The following is a 21,583-nucleotide window of genomic DNA, read 5'->3' on the forward strand; positions in this document are numbered from 1 at the left end:
TTGTGAAACAAGACGCTTGACACGGGAGCGTAGCGGCGGTCAGCGCAACTCTGCCGCAAACCAGCTGGCTACACACGAGTTCGATTCCTGGCCACAGGAGCCGTATCCCTGAGCAGCGTCGTTGTGGTGCGGTCAAGCGACTCCCGTGAGCGACACGGGGGAGGGCCTTTATCCAGGAGCGGACTCACAAAAGGGCAATAATAATTTTAAATAATTATTTTTGTAAGCGTATCAGAATCAGAATATTTATATATACTGAAGGAATGCGATGAGCTATAAAATATATTTTTCACCAATCGGGGCACGGGGTCAGAACGGTACAACAAGAAACAATACAAAAACTCGATAGGAGTACAAAGTTTAGGAAAGATGTATGCAAATCACCAAAAATGTTTTTATTTAACCAGCTAAATCGTCCCGAGCTACTAGCTTCTTTTTCAGAAACGATCTGGCCATAAATGACAGCTCAATAAAGCAGCTTATCACGTTTACATGTGACCGCATCTCAAGGAAGCTGTACAAAACGAAGAATGTGCCCAGAGATAAACGAAGAACAGAAAATAGTTTGTTTTTTACGGAAGGGAGGGGAAGCCGGGCATGATGATACTGCAGGGCAGAGCGAAACTTGAGATTCCAGTTTGGTGAAGGTTAGATTAACGATGCTTCATTACAGAGGAAAACAAGACAGTCAGCCAAAAGCAGAGAAGACAAATGTCTTGAGTCTGGACTTGAATCGGGGGAAGGACGTGGGGAGAGGAGATGATCGGGGGTGGAAAAATTCCAAACAATGGGGGACTTCAACAAAACGAGGGGGGGTTACCTATTCGGTGAAATAATCTCATTGAACAACAATGTTTAGTGGGAATGACACACACACCGGCACACCTTACAACAGGAAGGAATTGCTCAACCTGACATAGAAAGGTACGAAAAGAACAAACTACCATGACTAACATTGCAATTCAAAAAAAATTCAGAATCATTTCACAGGGACACGCACAAATCGCCTTCTGCTGTGAGTGGCGTCACCAACAATCTCCAGAACGTGCCCTTGGAAGGAGCAAACCGGTCCGAAAGAATAACTCTGGTTATATTTTTCGACAATTTGTACTAAATAGCACACAAAGAGACTCTACGCGATCCTTACAAATTCGACATGCTTTTTACAAAACTGCAAATGCTACACGTTATTATTATGATTGTGGTTTGGGGGCTAAGAGCAAATGAGCCAGGGGTCATTGCGTTTTTCTTTCTATACAGCGTGTGCTTTCTTTCCAATACCACCATGCCAAAGCCACCCTAAAGTTTTAATTGTCTGCTCATAATACATGATTTCTTATGATTTTTCTGCGCCTGTGGGCACGTTCCAGGATTTGGCCCTAGCTGAGCCAACTTCTTCGTTGAATTCACGTGAATAACATTCTTTAAAAGGAACGTGTTCACAACGTATTACTGTATACGGTTATCACCGTCAATATTCAACTACCGCACTGTGCATAGAAGCAAAGGGTGGAGTGGCGGTGCGATGGTTATTAACACACTTCGCTATGAACCCCGAGACCTAGGTTCGATTCCCGAACCCGGCTAACATCAGAAACGAGTGATATCTGAATTGGTCCGAGTCTCCCCATCCTGACTTCACCAAACACGGCAACTGACCAGCGTGGTGAAGTATGGTCAAGCAACCCACAACACCGACAAGACGTGCCAGAGGAATTCATCCAGCAGTAGATTTAGAAAATATGAACATTACATAGGAACAACAGAAAAACAATACATAAAAACACACACATTGGAACTGCACTGAAGTGGTGTCAACCTTCATCAACGTAATGGGCAATCTAGCTGCCAAACTAAGATATGCAACGATGAATTCTTAGACTAAGCCAAGGGGAAGCGTGAAATATATCAATGTGTTGCTGTTTACCTAAAGCCTTCTCCCACATTTTTTATCGCAAAGCGTACTGCTGCAGCAAGAAGAGTGACACGTTGAAAGCAAACTGCAGTGTATGAAACACTTTTAAAAAAGCCTCGTGGAATAATCTTCTATCCCATTTTTTTTACTTACTTTCTCAGTCCCCTCCCCAACCCCCAAGGCACTTCCTGCCACGGCCGGCCAGGCGTTGAACAATCAGGGGGACGGACGGCGGCCGATGCCTTGAGAGCAACAGGAGACACCTCATCAACCAGACACATTCCGATGTTGCGGCTGGCTGGCGGGCTTGGCCCAGCCCTTCCAAGGAGACCATTTACTAGAGTCCAGGGGAGGCCCCGTGGTGTCGGTGCGGCTATAAAACCGCGCTGCTGCTCGAGGAAGCGGCCACGAGAAACATAAATGTTTATTGGGATGGCCCAGTAAATGTGGCGCTAATAATGACAACGGCGGGCCACCTAAGCCCACATTTGGTGACTGAATAGGGCCCCCCCCCCCCCCTTTGACCCGCTCTGTATATAACCCCCCCCAAACCCCCCGAGTTTGCATGCTATGGGCACAATGTTATCGTCTTGAACCTACGGGTGTCTAACGAGGAGGATGGGAGTGTGTCTGGTGACATAAGCCAGAGCCTGGTGAAGATGTGACCGCACTTGTTGCGCGCGCTTTCACGAAGGAGTATAATGACGCGCGGGATCATCGAACAATGTCGATGTATGAAGCTCACTATACGTTGCGCCACGGCAGAAAAGATTCGGAAGGCGTTCCACGTAATGGGTTCTCAAGACCCATATAAGCCACTGGAGATCGCTTCATTCGCCACTGTGGTGAAAAAAAAAAACTGAGAGTTTATAGTTCAAGTGCAACGCGCCGATTGGTCTTATCCCGGTCAGCAATGACCGCGAAAAACAACATTTAGTTGTGCACTTGATTTGGTAAAATATCAGCTTTGATATATAAAAAAAAGACATTAAGGAATCCACAGTCACGTGATGAACTCTTGTCATAGCAGAGCTTGTGGGAAAGTGTCCCCCCCCCCGCACCGCTGTGTAAAGGATAACAAGGCCACTTGAATGATTAAGTCCAGCAGAAAAATCTCTTCTGCAGTTGTTTGACAAACAGAACACTACCCTGTGACCGGTCCCGAATGGACAACTCTTATCTCATGGCACCACAGTGCAGATAGCACAACCGAATACCAATAACACGTTTTCCGAAGAAGATAAAAACCCCACCAGACTTGATTTTTAAATCAAAGTGCGATCCTGAATCGTGACGGTTCATCGAATCGCTGGCGGGGGGGGGGATAATGAATTATTGGCAAATTTCACGAGGGCGAAAAAATTGTGCCAAGCCGTCTCACTCTATCATGGAAAGTGACAAATACATACAGGCAGCGTATGCCACTAACATTTAAAAAAAATTCCCTTCCGTAAAAATATAGGTCATAAAAACGCATGCATTATTAAACTCAAACCTTCAAAAGTAAACCAAGGCAAATTAAAAAATCATGCCGTTTTTAAACATGCAATCGACAGTGCTTTTAAAGAGCTGTCGAATAAATACGGTTTTTTAAAACAGGATCACGCAAAATGCAAAAACGTCGCGGTAGCGACGGTTATGGTGGTAGATGGACGTTCTCGACCAGACATACGGAGCCACGGGCAAGCTACAGTTCGTGACTTCAACTAAACACGGCCCCACGAGGCCAAATGGCTCTGAAATAGCCCCAAAACGATATTAATCCGCCTGTGCACGCATCTTAGCCACGTTGAACAGGGTGCTCGAAGAGAATGTTTTTGACCTGGCAACTCTGTGCACGTTCATTGACCGATCTTTCAAGTTAGCTCCGAGCGCAGAGCCAACGCGTAGGGTCCTCGCGTGACCAAGGTTTGGCGTCAACTAACGTAAAGCCGCATGAACATTTCATTTGAAAAGCGGCACTCGGTAAGAAAAAAGTTCCCCCACCCACCAGTGTCCCCACCATCCATTGCTGCCGCTGGGAAAACGTTGATGCGGCCAGAGCAGAAATGAAGTGAGCTTTTGCGGAGCATCTCGCAAAGGACCTTTCGCCGCACCGTACGCCCGCTACCCGGCGCCGCCGTGTTTCGAGGGCGGCGGAGCAAAGCAAGAGCCTCGCGTGGCCTCACCAAGAATCTGGTCTCGCGTTTAAAACAAAAATGGGACAGTAGATGAGTAAGCCCTGAGCGGGGCGGCACGAGCGAGCCGCACGATTGCGGATAAAAGGTGCCCGTACGCGACACTCGTGTTGACATAAGACGCTCCGCTTTTTTTACGTTTGGCTGAGCGCCGAACAGCAAAGCGCTGGAGGTGTTGCCAGGTAGGGGCCATCGAGCTTTCGAGCTCTTTTTCAGAAGTGACTTGGCCACAAATGATAGCTCAACGAAGTGGCATATATCACGTGGAAATGTATCGTAGCCAAATACTCTAAACGCATGTTTCTACACGTGGAGGGAAAAACCAGAGGCCCACAAGACCACGGGGAGAACATGCAAACTCAAAATATACAGCAGGCGTCAGGGTCGGGATCGAACCCACGACCTCCTGCATACCAGGCGAGGTAGTTAACACCTCGGCACCGTGGTCGTGACACGTGGGACATGCGGCTTATTTGCGGCATGAGCCACCGAGAGCCAGGACGAGAGGCGTCGAGGAAAATTCTGTTTCCTCCACGAGCCTCCCGTAGAAACAGGACGAGAAGGCTAAGCAGGATTGCATTTCTGGTCGACTCAAAAATACACACACATTTGAAGTCCGTTTTGGCTGCGGTTGTTTTTTAAAAAAACCACGTGCCAATACACTAAAAATGGTAACAGTCTTTTCCAAAAATGAATAAAGCTATAGCGAGACAAGATGTGTTATAATTACATTATGAATAATTGACGAATGTCCTTTATTTAACTAGGCGATGGCGCACCGAGATTGTTTTTCTATTTTTTTGGGGTAGCGGAGACCTGGAGGTTATTACTGTAATGATTAATTTATTTGATATACAGTTTTAAAAGGGGATGATAATTGCGCGTGAGATCTTAGCAGAGCCTGGCTGGCATTACTTAGTAAGAAAACTGGGTAAAGGATAAAAGACACTAAATACGTTATATAGACACACCAAAAAGAGAAGCCTGAAACAAATCTAGACTAAAACTGCTAAACGCGTCTTCTCTTTAGCAAACATTTTCTGCTAAACCTCACCACAAATAAGACACGGCTACGTTTCGAAAATCAATGACGTAATGAGAGCAGCAAATACCGATCTCGCATCCGACAGTTGGCAAGTATGACGCTACGGCTTTTCCACGAAGAGACTGTTTGCTTGTTTTATTATTTCAAATGTTCAAGGCTACCCCTCCCAATAAAATGGAGAAATGCTTGGGAGAGGCCGGTTTTTCTCCACTCTGGGAGAAAAAATTAAAATAAAGGGCCCTCTGCGTGAAACACATGTGGCACAGCTGAGAAAACTGCACATGTTCGAATAGCCCAGGGCCTTCAGGGGCAAACAAAATACAGAAATTCTTTGTTGTGCTTGTGAAATCGGGGGAGGGGGGCGGGAGAGAAAAAAATATTAATAATAATGTTACAGAAGGTGGCTGGCGGCGGAGGGGTGAGGAGAGAATAAAATGAAATACGAATTTTAAAATGTTTAATAGGTTTCTCTGCGAGGGGCCTCGGATGGATCACAGTGGAGCTCAAACAAGATCGAACCCACGACCTCCTGTATACCAGGTGAGGTAGTTAACATAATCACGGTGGCACCCAAGTACGGTCAAACAACCCCCAAAGACCGACACTAAGCGTGGGAAACAGTTAAATGACAACGCGCGTAAATTGTTACGGTACTACAAACTGTATACAACGGGTTCACGTGACGTCTGCAAACACTAGAAGCGGCTACATTTCTCCCCCCCCCCCATCATAAAAAAAACTAATCGATTCTTGAAATTGAATCGTGATCCCCAAATCACGACATCTCATTGAACCACGAAGGAAGGCGATGCTTCTCATTTACCTGCACAACTGTTCACGCAAAAAAAAATTGAAGCTCAGTTATTCGCAAGAGCCAACAGCCAAAGCACACATCAAATTTACAATTTAATTATTTGGTGTGAATGGTCGAGTGGAACGCGCAGGAGAGAGTGCCACTCAGGAGCGAGCAGAGCATTAATTAAAGAGCAGAGGGCATAAATTAAGAGCAGAGGGCATTAATTAGCAGCAGAAGGCATTCATTTCGAGACATGCGATGGCCTGTGGATGAGCACAAAAGGCCACCGTGCCAAAAAAAGAGATTTAAAATAACTAACCTCTGTGCCGACTGTAACAGCAATGTTACTTTTTAACTTCTACATGTGGAATGCAACTATAAAGGGGGGGGGAACATTACAACTGTAGACGTGGCCAGTTGGCTCAAGAGGTCAGAGTGTTGAGGCGGCACCGCTGAGATCGCAGATTCGAATCCAGGCAGTCGTCCACGATTAAACACCGGGTTATCAAGTCGAGCCAGGCCACCAATCACCGCGCAGACACACACACATTTTTTAGTTACATTTGGTTCTGCACTTATTTGCGGCTAAATTATTGGTTTGGAAAGTACAAATATTGGTTCGACCGACATGCGATGACCACTACTGTGAGTGCGTAGAATTTGTCTCGTAAACAAAATCTTTTCCCGACTATGTGGATCAGAGGTCCCGTAAAGGCATCTTAGAAGTAGCTCTGTGGCATCCCACTTGCATGGGCCGTTCTTGAACACAAAAGGGTTCCACTCCTCTACAATTTGACTCTTCGTCATCATGAGATGACGCCAATTGCGCAATCCTGATAAAAACCTAGACAGAAGAGAATTTTTTTTAATATAAAAACACCGCTTAAACTAATCGCGGCATCAAAAACGCATCTTTCGCATCGAGGGACGGGGCGGCGGGGGGGGTGGTCCAACGACAAACCGAATATAATTCACGCCAGGCATGAATACTGCAAGTGGTTTCACAACCGCCGGGCGGTTGCAGCGTGTTCGAGAGATGGGATGCAGATTCTCCCCAAAGAACCGCCGAGCACAGCACGCTCCACGACAATGCCAGCGCCATCGCCCGACAAGCGATCATCGCCCGATGTGGTGAACGCTGCCCCCCCCACCCACCCACCTCCCCCGAACGGCCCATCTCACTGCGCTCAATTCGTTTCCAGCCAAGTTTGAAAGCGTTTACGCATTAGCTCTGTCCGTCCATACGTAACGTAATGCAATGGGGTAGGGGACTCTACCGTATTGTTATTTGGGATTTGCCCCCTTTTGAAAAGGTTGCCCAACACTTGCAGATAAATCCCAGTTTAAAGCAAGGACCATTTGGAGCTATGCAAACGTACTTTGCGATTCTCCCCATTGGCTTCCGTGGCTGCAAATTAACTACTTGCAGGGACAAAGACACGTCGGACAGCATTACGTAATCATCGACTATGCACAATTAATCCTAATTCGTAGTTGGTCCCAATTTTATTTTAGCTGTGCCATCACGTAACTACATCCGAGATCTCAGGTGGCCTTTTTTATCTGCACAATAGGGGGGGGGGGGGGCGGTTACACTCCCCCATGTGCCCCGCTGCAAAACACACATCCTTTGTACGTTTAACTACGTTTTCCCATTCAGTGAAAAACTTAATTGAATGCGATGGCTTTTGGGGGTGCAGTAATTGACGCGCTGCACCGAGACCATAGAGTCGCTACACTTGAGAAACCAGGTGAATCACTGGTGACATAAAGGCAGGATCGAACCCAGGATTGTCAGTCAGCGTTGCCAGCTTCCTATGTCTGACCACCCCCTCCCAGACACCCAGACACCTCCTGCTCCATGAATTTCCAAAGCGACAGCTAAAACACAAGGTTAATAGGTGCCAATCGGTCTCACTGCAGGAGTACCCTATCTAATACAAACATTGACAAGCTATAACCCTTACTCATGTATTATTTATCTACCCCAATTCAGAGCTTTGTCAGACTTGTATTAAGCGAACAATGCAAGTGATACTTTGCTGCAGTATTGCGTAACCCTTATTAGGTTTGGGTCACCATTGTGTTTGGACAAACCTATCCATCGGCGCTTATTCTACTAAGATAAACTCTGTGGCAGTCGCTCACCAATGTGCTCCTGGGTTATAAAGCACGTTATCCGGCGTGCTATACAGCAACTTCACATTAATCGAGAGAGACCACGAGCGGCTACATGCAGCTGCCAAGTGGAGCGAGAAGTCAGATACGCTGAACAACCCGCAACACAATCAGAAAATGGCACGCCTGAGAAAACCTGCACGGTAGAGCTATGCTGCGTAGTTTATCAGGTCCGATGAAATGTCTAAGACGAGGGGACTTCCATTGGCTGTTTGGTGCCCATGATGCACAGCAGCTTATGGAACTAGCACATGCTCTGCGTTCGCTCGTGCGGTCCAAACAAAGACTTTCTCAACTTCAACTCCCAACTGTCAAAATATAAAAACCGCGATAATCCCAAAAGTATATTTTAATCTTTGATGCAGACGTTGGCTCAATATGCACACAACTAGGAGGCCCTCAGAAAACGAACAATAACTTTGGGTGTGCTTGTGCGAGGCTTTGCAATGTTTAGTTGGAGGGGCAACGGTATTACAAATATATACGACTGTTTTGTGACAAACGCGATTGTTCCACAAGGGTGGACGTACGCCTGTTATTAAGTGTGCGCGTACGTGCAGAATGCACAACGCACCCCAGCATCCATCTACCATATCGCATAAACTCAAGATACAACCGTCTAAAATTAACATAGACTGAAAGCCGGCAAAATAAAAAAAAACGCCAGTAAGCCTCCGCTTACACCGCATACGTTAAAACTCGACAGGACAGAAACCTAAAATTTCTCGTTTTTCTACGTTGTGCCGGCTCGCTCCATCAGAGCGACCAGCGAGTTCGCGAGCGACGGGTCCAGCCGTAAAAATAACTTGCGCTAAGTGCATGCGTGCGCACACCGGCGGTGGTACAATCGCACACAAATACCAAATCACTTTAGCAGCACTGCCGTCACGGAACATCCCCGACTGGCGGTGCGAGTCTTTCCCCCCCCGCACCACCTCCCGCCCTCTGCCATCCGGACGGACGCCAGAGCGCGAACGTCACACCTGCAGGACAGGGGCTTAAACTTTCACCCGGCAGCTTGTAAGACTTTACAAGCCGCATCCATCCGCCTCAACAGGAACCAGCGGCAGGTTGTGGCGGTTCCACCAGCCTCGCTCGGGGCGCGTGCCTCGCGACAAACCTGCAAATCGAGCAAATAACCCTTCACCCGTTTCCGATGACGTACGTAGGGGTGTACATCAGTTTTTCTTCCGATTCAATTTCGGTGTACGTACGTGTGCATCATCAAAACCGGAAGATAAACTAAAATAAAATAACTTTACCGGGACCGAGGCTCCTCACAAGGCCATACGGGAGGGCGCATGGTACAGTTTGGCGCCCAGCTTTCGTAGAGTGTGGTCGTGTCGCTACAGTTCTCCGCGGTGAGCACGAGGTCTTTAAAAACAATGGCGGTAAGGCTCTCGAAATCAAATTAAAGCCGAGCCGCTTGCGCGTTCCGAGACGGGACCCCACCATGCAACTTGCAGATGTCACAGAGCGGGGAAGGGTTAACCGTCGCAAAGCACGATCCTGGGAAATATGCGACCGATTGCTGAAGTGGAATGGCTGTCGAACCCTCGAGCCCCTTTTGCCAGTCGCCAAACAATGCTTTGCGCAAAATCCCGAGGTTCGTTGACAACCCCGCACTGGCGACTTAACAAAAGTCGAGAGAAACTGGTTTGAAGGTTGGTGCCAGAAACTTAAGAGTGAGGCCAGGCGCGGGCAAGTCGGACGCTCCGTTGAGGTCTGTCACGCAATGCAGCTGTGGGGTTCACAGTTGTGGTTAATTTCTAGATTGGAAACTCATTTCTCGAGAACTTTTTTTGCGTTTGGTTTATTGTCCTTCCCCCCCCCGCACCTCCGATTAGCACGGTTGGCTACGTACGCTGCGAAATAGGTTCAACATATATACATACGTTTTACAGTGTAAACATGAGAATGTCAAATTACGTGTTCCACCCTGTCTAGAAGAGTTTTTATATATTTATTAAAAGCATTTCTATATTTAAGCAGAGTGGTTAACTGCACCAAAAATAGCAGCAGTGGGAACCAAACAATACAGGAACTTATAAAATGGCAGCTTTATTACAAATTGGCTTTTTTATTATAGCAACTTCAAAGGATTGTCGAACGAGAAGAATTTGGGGGTTTGGAACTAATTGCCTTCAAAAGTTACAACGAATATCACGTAGAGTGATACACAATCGATATGTATGGAGCACAAAACCCACCAAATTGGGGCAGAAAGAATGACTCCTAGCCACTACTGCATGAATAAAAGTGCAGCTATTTTGGCGCATCACTAAATTCAGCAAATAATAAATAATCCGACAAGGCACCGTTGTGGTGAAGACATAGGGGGGGGGGGCACCCAAAAAAGACTTGGTAGGTTCATAACATTGCAGACGGGACGGGCTCAAACCACAAGCAGCTAATCCTTGAGCGCAAGCGCTGGTCAAGGTGGACGGAGATCACGATCATACGCTGCCAGCACGGTGACCCCAATGGCCACCATTAGACCAGCCTGACTCTTCATTAAGGGTTCAACAAAAACGGCACCGAGCGGGAAAAGGCAGCAAAGTACGCCATGGCCCTGCCTCAATCCCGAGTGGCCAACATGCGGGCAGGTGATATTTCGGCAGAAATCTTATTTCCTTGTACAGGTCATCCTCTACGCCGTAGCGAGTCACACAAAGCCCCAGGGCTCATTTCCTAAAAGCGGCACAATAAGCCGACAAGAGAAGGTAGGAAAGCAGTCCCACGCTGCAGAGCCGTTTGACCCACCGACAAGAAAAGCGTTCGCTGCGCCAAAACAGATCATTGTTTTCGCCGCACACCCTGGTGTGGCTTCCAACGGTCGTTAAACGGACCTTTACCGCCAATAAGTGGGCACCCCCTGAAATGTTCCCTGTTGCGTGGGGCAGATTTGACCCGGAGGAAAAGCCAAATCCTCTTTTAAATGCACAGAACCCAGCAGCACAGCGGTCATATTTGCACACGCTTCCAAGGACGGTTGCCCTCCCAGGCAAACTGGACGTCCTGGGCTGCGCTAATGAATTACGTTTCTTTGGTGGGTGTAGCAGAAAACTAAGCAAAGCGGGAGTTTGGATGCGAGATAGTTGGGATGTTACGAGGTCATAAGATTCAGCGCTGCATGACTATAAACTACAAGAAAACAAGCCCATGAACCGCGAATCTTCCTTAAACAATTGGGTGGGAGGAGGGGGGGTCAGCGATATTACTTAAAGTAGCTCAATAGAAGCATTTACGAAACTTTATTTTAGATTCTGCACCAACCCAACCTTTCGCGAATACAGCGTGGCAATTTCGGGGACGAATCTGCCAAATATATAAAAACACTGCAAGACCTGCAGTGTCAGTATTTTAACGTTTTTATCGTGGCTTCCTGCCCGAGCAATTTTATAGAACATTTCAGGTTACATAACTGTCATCTCAAGTCGCCGTCGATATTGACCAAACGCAGCCACTAAATAGGCGCGACTAAGGGGGTGCTGATGGTTCGATCTGCGCGTTGGGTCGTGTAGCATACACATGCCCCCCGAATTAGACACCGTTATCACAATATGCACCGGAGGGGGGGGGGGGCAAAGGGGATAAGAGCTGGGCATCGTAATTCCCAAGGCAACAGAGAAGAAATATGTGATGAGCAAAATAAAAAACTCGATTAAGGGGGCTTTAGCTCCAAATCGAGTCTAGATCCTCACCGCGAATTAAAAAAAAAACGCGTGCCGGCTGCAAGACGGCCAAACGCATGCAAGCGTGTGTCTTACAGGAGCGGGCTGGGGGGGGGGAGGATTACTCGCTTTCGAAAATAAAAAAAATATCATTCGGTCCCTATATCCGGACATCGCTTGTGTTTTTTCCTCTCTAATTTTTCTCAAATTCATCAAGAGGCTGATCGAATTCGGACGAACCACACAAGCAAGCGCGTGTCTTACACCCCATATCTGGATGTCGCCCGCCTGTGTGTTTTTCTCTAATTTTTCTCAAATTCGTCAAACTGGCTGATCGAATTGGTAAAAACCACTTTAAATAAAAAAAACTCCACTTGGAGAAAAAATCATGCATGCCACCTCCCGTGGACACAGCCACTCTTCACAGATGACCCCGCACTAAATGTCCCCCCCTCCCACTCTCCCGTTTGGTCATAGCTGTGGTTTGATGGTGTGACGCAGTTTGTATGTTTGTGCAGGCGATTATTGACCTGCTTTTAATCAGATCAGAAAAAAAACATCGTTCTCTGCGCCCGAATACTTTACAAGAATAAATGACTCATTTCTCTTAATACCAAATTGAAAAAAATCACCAAACGTTATCTTTTTCTTAAAACTATCCCAAGGCCTAACTGGTAATGGGCAGGGAGACTACTGGAAATATTTAACAGCGCCTACATTTTACACGAGCTGGATGCATGTTGACTAAACAGCACTACACGCGACGCACTGCTTATGAAAACAGGGTACCCCCCCCCCTCCGCTGTATTACGTAATTAAAAATAATAATTTACATTCCTTGCTGGACCAGAGTGCGGTTTTACACCCTGCGAAGGAGGGACGGCGTTTCAAGACAGCACTGCACCCACGATAACGGAAGGCTGGGAAAGCCTTTCCAGTCTCAGGCTGATGAGAAAGAAAAGAGCAAGGGGAAAAAACCAGGACATCCGTAGAAGGATCGCCCGCCGCTGCTACTGCTGCACAAGAGCCCACAAAACGGCACCGAGTTGGGAGGGACTTCACGGAGCACAACGGGACGATTACGTCCACGGCGATGATGCCATAACACTGAAGCCGGGCATCGAGAGAAAGAGAAAAACACAACTTAAGCATTTAACACGGGACAAGTGCCCTCAATGCTCGGGGTCATACACTCCTGGATCCATGCACCTGCAGGAAATATTTCATGACATCACGCGTTTCTCAAGTTGCTCTGCGGAGCCACTTGTGTGTTCCACGAAGTCAGACTGGAGTAGTGCCATCACATATGCGCTTCGCACCTATGTGTGGCCTCTCTTAACTTCTCTCTCACCCCCCCCCTCGCCTATCCGCCCCCACCCACCCCCGGGTAAACATCACAGCTCCATTTACGATAAGGAGCGGAGGGGCCAAAATTGTCAGGGTCACTTAAAAGTCACATGCACCCATGATGCTCGTTCAGAATCCACACCTGTGCTGCCTGCTGCAGATGAATGGGCGACTGTTAAGGGGGTTCCGAACAAACGTGCGATTGTACGCCCGAAAAGGCTGAAAAAGTAATATTTGCTCTCATTTCAAAGTCCTAACACAATACGATCGCAAGAAACTTCTTGTATCCCTTTTAGCCGAGAGTGGTTGCGCAATTTACCGCCTGTGCATACTTCCGAAACATTCTGTACAAATCAAGACCCAAGGCTTCCTGTTCCAAGCACCCTACACCACAGGAAAAGGCAGGTGTTGAAAAAAAATAATAATGACGTAACAACTTTGCATGGAGAACACAGTAATTTGCATTCTAAGAGCGGTGCGGGTTGGAGGCAAATGGGAAAATCCTGAGAAAGCTACACTGGAAGGAATAACCCTTAGATCCTAAAACGTTGCCAATCTCAACGCACTCTTTATCAGCGGAAAATATACAGGGGGAATAAAGGCAAATCCATTAAAAGTCCTTCAGGAGTCGCAGCCATTTCAGAGAAGGGCTTGCAAGCCATCATTTGCTTTCACGTAACAGCAGGCATGAAGGCTCATGCTCTTCGCTGCAGATTCAAGACTGTTTTTTTGTCTTTCCCCACTCTTATCTCACCCTCCTCCACCACCGGACCATTTTCATCTCTTCAATCTTCACTTCACCACTCTCTTCCGGAACAAATTAACTCCCGAGGCTTAAGGAACCCGTTTCCACCGAAACGGATTACCGCATCTGCATCAGCTTGTGGTTAAACAATGCGAACGGATACTCTTTGGTTCTTTCGGTAAAGTCACGTAGGTAGAAAAATAAATTAAAAGAAAAAATTATATATCACGACGCTGGTTCAGTAGTTCCACTGCTGGATTATTTTTTCCACCCGAGGACGACCTGCTTGTGTTGCGATCGAAACGTCATGATATATTATTTTATTTTTATTTATTTTTTCTACCTACGTGACTTTACCGAAAGAACCAAAGTGTATGGATTCCTGCATTGACGAAAGCTTCAAATTAATGCGAACGGAACACAATGACGGGGGAGAGAGAGAGAGAGAAAATTTAAATTTTATTTACTGCATCCATGTGGCTGCCAACACGCAACCCGCGATAGCCAGGCCGTAAACTTAAATGAGCTGCGTCGACGTAGCGCTTTCGCAATGAGCCAAAAAAAAAATATCCGATTTTTATTAATTAAATCTTGGCTTAAAGCTTCCGTGACTGCAGGAATTCATACTCTTTGGGGTCTTTCGGTAAAGTCACGTAGATAGAAAAATAATTTTAAAAAATGTTTTTAATTACTTGCAAACTTTATAAAAACGGCTGCTACAAAAATAAGGACAGATCCATGATTTTGGATCTATGATTTTGGATCTACATTTGAAGGTGTGGGTAATCATTACTATAATCATGAAGCAGCTTTTAACTTGGGCATAGCATGTCAAGCAAATAGGACTGAAATTTAAATAGAAATAATCTCCACCGTTCTCAACATGGGAGAAATGCTCGTAAAATACCAATGGCAGATGTAACCAGACAAACCGACTTTTCAGTCACACTGGGATGGCGATGGTGCCATTTTGTGCACGTGTCACAGCATTGACTCGTACAATAACCAGGCCGCATTTTCATGAACTGTGGTGAGGCAGCAGATGGCAGTCTCCTGCAAAATCCATCATAGCAGGATTGTATTTCTACTGTCCCCCCCCGCCACCTTTTTACCAACCTGCACAAACGAACAACGGAGCATGCTGGTCAAGAAACCCCCCACCCCGACTCTACACGTGGCGGCCTTCAACTGGTGGTGGATCGACAAGATCAATATCTATTATTTCCCGCACCCTCCGATTTGCATGGTCGGCTACGTACGTTGCAAAAGAAGTCCAACATACATATGTGCATTAGGATTTTTTTAAAATTTGTAACCAGGTGATGGTGTAAATTGTGGAACTGCCCCCTAATCCCCAATCATCCAGGGTGTTGACTTCTGCCTTCTCATAAATTTTACAGGAATCAGCTGGACTCGAAAATCAAAAGGCAAGGCAGTAGAGCATGCCACACAAACACAGCCTCGGAGTTTGCCACTTCAGCTTCCTGTGCACTTTGTACCCCCTTTTGATCTCCAACGAGTGACTGTTGACTGTTAAGAATGGAGGCCCAATTGGCATGGGTGTGTTGACAAAAGCAGGGCTCACCAGCACACACACACACGCACACAAACACGCGCCTGCACACACATCAATAGCCTCCGTGGCTGGAGAACCTGAAAAACTTGGCCCAACATTTTCCAGTGCAAATATTTAATTTCATGGACTGCAGCTGGAAGGGGTGAAAAAAGTTTAGGCCACAAACCGCTTTTCTTAAAAAAAAAATCCTCCAAAGCGCACGGGTTTACCAGCAGCATGTAAGCCCTGGTCATGAAAATGCCCAGTGTAAAACATTTCACAACGACACTCTTGCGACACATCCTAACTGATTACGAGTCAACTTTGCCACACATCCTGCCTCTCTCCTCCATTGAACCCACGGCAGTTCATACATCTGGAAGAGTGGTTGAATTGGCAGCTACCATGGTTAAACGCATTCGAGTTGTTTTTCTTTCCAGTAAAGTATAAAGCTATTCGTTACTATTAACAGGCCATTCTAGCGGATGTGTCAATGTTCTAAGTTGACTGGGGCTCGCTGGCTTTGTGATACACGATCGACAAGACCAACATCCTGGTCCAAACTTGAGGTCACATCATTTGGGGACGTCTCAATAATCTGACAAGTTAAACATTAACACCGACTGATAATCCACAGGTTAGACTGCCCAAGGGAAAGAAACGAGAGGCTAAAAATAGTGCCATCATCTACCTCCATTCAAACCCAACAAAAAGTAAACTAACAAATTACGAGAAACAAATTTGCAGGACCTACACCTTGAGCCGAGTTATTGTATTGTGCAGCTTCATGTTAACGGCAGCACATGTCCTGTTTTTGTTTTGTTTTCAAATTCCCGCCTGGCCCTTATGAGCCTCAGGCACTTCCAACAAAGCCAGTAAAACAATGAAGGAAATGGGCCCAATAACAATAGCAGTCCATGTGAAATACAGCAGGCGGCAAACATTCTTTACACACACACACAATGACGCTCGCATCTCACTTCAATGGGCCCAGCGCATGCCCAAGTGGCTGAAATAATAACTGTAGACTTAGGAGACAATGCAGTAATGCCCACGCGTGCACGAGAAATGATTGATGTTCAGTGACATCCTGTTTAGAGAGATCAAAACGTTGACGTTTCTCTCACCGGTAACAGTACATAAAAGCATGCGCACGACCACTTTTCTTTCACCTGGAAGAGTTATTCCTCGCACAAAGTCCTCAAGGACAAGACGTATAATTGCTATGAAAACTATCTCGAAAAAAGAAATTTTTCCTTGGCGTATAAAACATTCTAACCTGAGGCTTGTGGGGTTATTTCTGTACGACCTTCTCTGCAGTTGCACGTTTTTCTTTCCCAAGTGAAAATTTTTTTTTTTAAACTACATCCAAAACATACAATTGGTGAGCATAAATAAAAGAGGGGGAAAGAGGTGGCGTAGTGCAACCTGAATTCCATTCCCAACCGGCAGCTAACATTAAATGACAATTAATATTCAAACCGGCCTCGAATCCCATCTTTCCCAAACTCGTACGGACTAGCATGTTGAAGAACCAGAAAACGACCCCCACCATGAGACCAAGACGGCATGGGGAGGCCTTGAGACAAAAGTACTGTCAATGATTTCTCATGATTAAAATTGCGCGCACACACACACACTTTGTACAACGCACTCGTATTTAACTACGGGCTAACTTGGAGGAGTGGAAGGACACAAAGAGAGTCCTTTGCCTATTGAAACGTATCAGAAAGTAGAAAAATGGTCACGTTTCAAACGGCACGGGAAGTAATCCGCATAGTACTGAAACAGGATGTGTCACGTTGTACATTTTTCATTTTCTAGGCATAAAGGAAATCTCCCACAAATGTGCAGCAGCTGCACAAGGACATGCCACGGATGTTTTGAAAGCACAATTAGGCCATACAACCAATGTGGATTCCTACGAAAGAGCCACGCACAATGGAGTGCCCATAACCGTATGAATGCCGACACTTGATAAGGGCATGTGTTTACTGTATTATTCAACATCCTGCCTGCGTGCTAAATATGAGCAAGGAATGAGACCAGTCTTCCTGGGACAGAGGAAATACCTTTCCACGTGTTGATTATTCTCTACAGCTGCCCTTTTAAAACAACTGCAGAAGATTGTCGGCCGTTTAAAGCCACGGCATAATGTTTAATGCTGCTCAATGGTAAGTTTAGAGACTGCTTTGACTATATGAAGGCATTTTTCATATTTGTGGACAAATGCACTCGCATTAAAATTCCTGCAAATGGGCCAACAATGCCACGCTGAACAAAAACAAACGCAAAATACTCCGACGGGACTTGCGTCAAACATTCCAATGCCGTTCTTATGAGCGTGCTCATTACTTTATGAAACCGAGTATTAACTGGCATAATCACATCTTACACGTGGTGGTGATGGTAGTGGCCTGGCACAGGCGCCGTGATGACATCTCCGTCACTTAGTGGCGAATGGTGGGTATTGGGTAATGTGGTAGTGAAAATAATCTGACATTAATTTAACAGTACGGTATGAACATTTCCATATTTGTTTGACAAGGGGTTTTTTTGGGTTGTTGTTAAAAGATGCAAAATAATATTCAATTTTAAAGTAACCAGGCTGCACAACTGGCAACGGAGCCAACCAGCTACGCGTTTAGACCAAACGCAAGTTACAACAATTAAGGCCAGGCATCCGAGCTGCATAATCCCCAACACTCCCAGCTATTTCCGTGAAACATGCCAAGGTAATGACAATATTACGTGCATTACAACATTTGTGACATTCCAATTTCCTTAATTACCACAAAAACACTAAACGAGCATGTTTATGACACATTCCTCCGGTTTTTTTTAGCCACCTGTGCATACTGCCGGGGCAATTGTTGTCCGTAAGCACAGTACAAGAGTGGGTCGAGAGGGCCAGCATCACGCATGCTTGGTCACCTTTGTCTCCCTATTACTGACGTTGACACACCAAACGAGGCAATCATTCTATTCCAAGATGGACCCAGGAAATGCCAACCAGGTTAATATTTCAATTGCCTCTGAACACTCACGCTTCCAGTCTCACATTAAATTATAAAAATATATATTTTAAAAACAATTAAAAAATTAATTTGGAGACAGAATTACGAAAAACAGATATCAACCCATAAGCCACATGGACTTCCTTTTCAGAATGGGTGTCAATTCAATAACCCAAGGAGCGTATCATTGTTAAATTGGCAACGGCACACTTTGAGTTAACCGGGAGAATGCTGCGAAAATGTTCTACATTTCTAACAGTTAGCACAGTGTAAGCCGAAGCATTCTCCCCGTGCCCTCCAACATCTCGGCAGTGACTGCATCACCGCACGACGCTGTATCGTATGTCACTGCCGCTCGGCTGACAGGCATGGGCTAATTATAAACCCATTTCACATTCACTCAACTTAAACCATCAGGGTCGAAAAGTCCCCGGCTATCCTTTGCCCAAACTGCTCGTGAGGAACAGACGTTCTGCCAATCAAGCAAGCCTGGCACACATTTATTTTAAGCTTCAGCACCATTGTTGATTCAGAGTATCCAAGGATATACTAGGCAACGCCGCGTGGCAAAACGTGCAAACATAAATCGCTACACACGCATGCAAATGTTTTAAGCGAGCTCGCTTACTTCCCCAAGCCTGCTTTACGACTGGAAATGACCGGCTTTTTTTTTCCTTTAAAGTCTGGATTCAAATCAAGCCTTAAAAAATGCCTTGCCATTCCATGCAAGTCCTCTTGCATTGTGGGTAGGGCCCAGCTTAATAAACATCAACCGGACACATTAACATTCCAGACCCTAATTCCTGGACAATTACCGCCTTTCAGCATGGCTAAATGGTTCAACTGTGAAATTCGAATTATCAACAGAGGACATACACAAATCAGCGTGCGTGGAATTCCTCAGGACAATATCTCATCTATTACAGCTAGCCAATAGAGGCCTTGCACCGACGGCCCAAAACCGCCATGCACTTGGAAATGAAGATCATCTTTGTCCAAAAAAGAGAGTTTAATAGCGCATTCATTTTAGGCCCGCTCTTTTCAGTGCGAGGTGCAGGCGGTGCAAGTACACCGAACACCCAGAGAGCTCGTCTTCGCACACTTTCACCTTCACAGAAATACAACGCTAATAACAGAAATTTGCACGTGAAATAAATTTCAACTGAGGTCAAGCTGGCAGGGCCGACACAAGAGCACAAACTCGTCCCTCGATCAAGAACCAGAATTTTGGCCAAATATATATATTCTAAAGAACTAAATAATCAACACTTTCAAGATGGAATAAGCATTTGAAACAGATGAAGCGTGCTTAGGAACTGAGGCAGAAAATTCCAGTGCGTCAATACGACTGGGCTACCATGGCATCGCCTGCAAATATAAATGTATGATCGCCGATCGCTGCCAGGTTTAGCACTTTTTCCTCCCTGGTGAAATCGGCCCCTTGCCGCTGCCGATTTACTGTACCACGGACTGCAGCACACAAGGATCCTCCTCCTTAGATGTTTTTTTTTACCCCCACCGTTAAATAGGCGCTTGTATTTTTCCAGCACTAATTTATTCTTAAAGGCTCCCTTTAAAGTAACTCGCTTTTAATTTTTTCGCAAAGTGCCAGGAAATTATGCGCATTCCTCTGTAAGTTCAAGAGGCTATGAATTTATTTTGGTTTATATCTTTTTTGTTCCTGCACCAATGAAGAACATGATGTCTCCGATTATTTTCAAGACGATGCACCACTTTAGAAGGGAGACTTGCCTTACAAGTTCATCTGGACCGGAATCTAAATAAAAAAAAATCACCAATACTATCTACTCAGCAATCATTCACGGCAGATGACAACCCCCCTTAGGCATGATAGAATGTGATCAGTCAACACGAACCCGACGTGAGAATCACTCGCTTAACAAGGCATATTTAAGACCCAGAGCCTTCAGATTGGTTTTTGTTTACCTTCTTCGCACACAGTGCCGCCTTGCCCTTGTAGACCTTTGTCAAAGATGAAATGCAATTGTCAATTCAACTTTGCTCCTCAGTCGTATACTTAACCCACACGAAATTAACATTAGCAGATCTTAGGGTTTTAGAAATGTATGCCATTCTGACATCACAAAAAAAGGTCTCTTTTGCACACAACAGACATGACGACATGTCTGCAAAGGTGTGAGCGGACATGTGCGATTTTTCAAATGGAATCTTGCATATTGGGAAGTCAAGTGCAGGAGGCAGCTCCATATTTTGTTCATAATTGAACGGCATACTGCCTGCGCTATTGCAGACAATTGGCATCCTGTCACATCCCATAGCCGTCATACATACAATGGAATACATTTTCCCAGATCCTGCTTAATCATACCCAAAAGCTGCCCAAGCCAACTAGGTGTGCCGTCACCTTTAGGAGGTATGTGTGAATTGGAGGGATTTTTTTTGTTACCCCCTATTTGAATTTCAGGCACCGACCAGGTCTGTGTTTAAGTTAAGGAATTGTATATCCTTGCACACCATGACATAATCTGTGGGCTCCTCTTTAAGCGAGGAATGTAACCTTTCCGTCTCATTCCATTGCCCCCCCCCCACTAATCTTTCAGGATGGCTACCAGGAAAGACCACCCATTGTGATTATAAAATGGCCTCACAAGAGAAGTTTCCTCCGAGCCTGCAGATACAATCGCATATCCCCGGGCTGTGAGAATGTGAAGTTTTGACTAACATCAATGTGCCTGTCCCTTGCCCATTTCGGAAAAGAGGTGCCTTCGTTCATTGAGAAATGTAAGTAGGCATAATGCGTTAAGCACGTTATTTAAATGTTGGTATGAGAGATCTGCGAAATACTTTGCAAAATGTTTGTGGTTAAACGTTCTTAAAATTATTTGAATTTAGCAAATGTGCCAAAGGCATGGCCAAACAAAGCACCTTTAGTATTCATGGAGGTGAAAAATATTATGCTTTAAGACTTATTTACAGGAAACAGCAGCAAACATTATGTTTGGCAAATTCTTTAATCTTCTGTTATTAACTTGTACTTAAATGCCAAAGTATAATGCAAAACAGACGCATCCTTACCTCTGTTTTCAACACAAACATTGACAAACATTGATATGCATAGACGTATTTAATATTACTTTGGATCTTACGTTTTT

At 45.6% G+C, this 21,583-nt stretch overlaps 1 protein-coding gene across 13 annotated transcripts in view; it reads right to left on the bottom strand.

Annotated features, from left to right (window-relative positions):
- Positions 1–21,583, bottom strand: part of LOC144729388 (uncharacterized) — a 133,297-nt gene that overhangs the window by 106,355 nt on the left and 5,359 nt on the right. The gene's annotated exons all lie outside the window — the stretch shown is intronic.

Source organism: Lampetra planeri, chromosome 32, assembly GCF_965212315.1.
Source record: "Lampetra planeri chromosome 32, kcLamPlan1.2.h2, whole genome shotgun sequence".
Taxonomy (NCBI): Eukaryota; Metazoa; Chordata; class Hyperoartia; order Petromyzontiformes; family Petromyzontidae; genus Lampetra; species Lampetra planeri.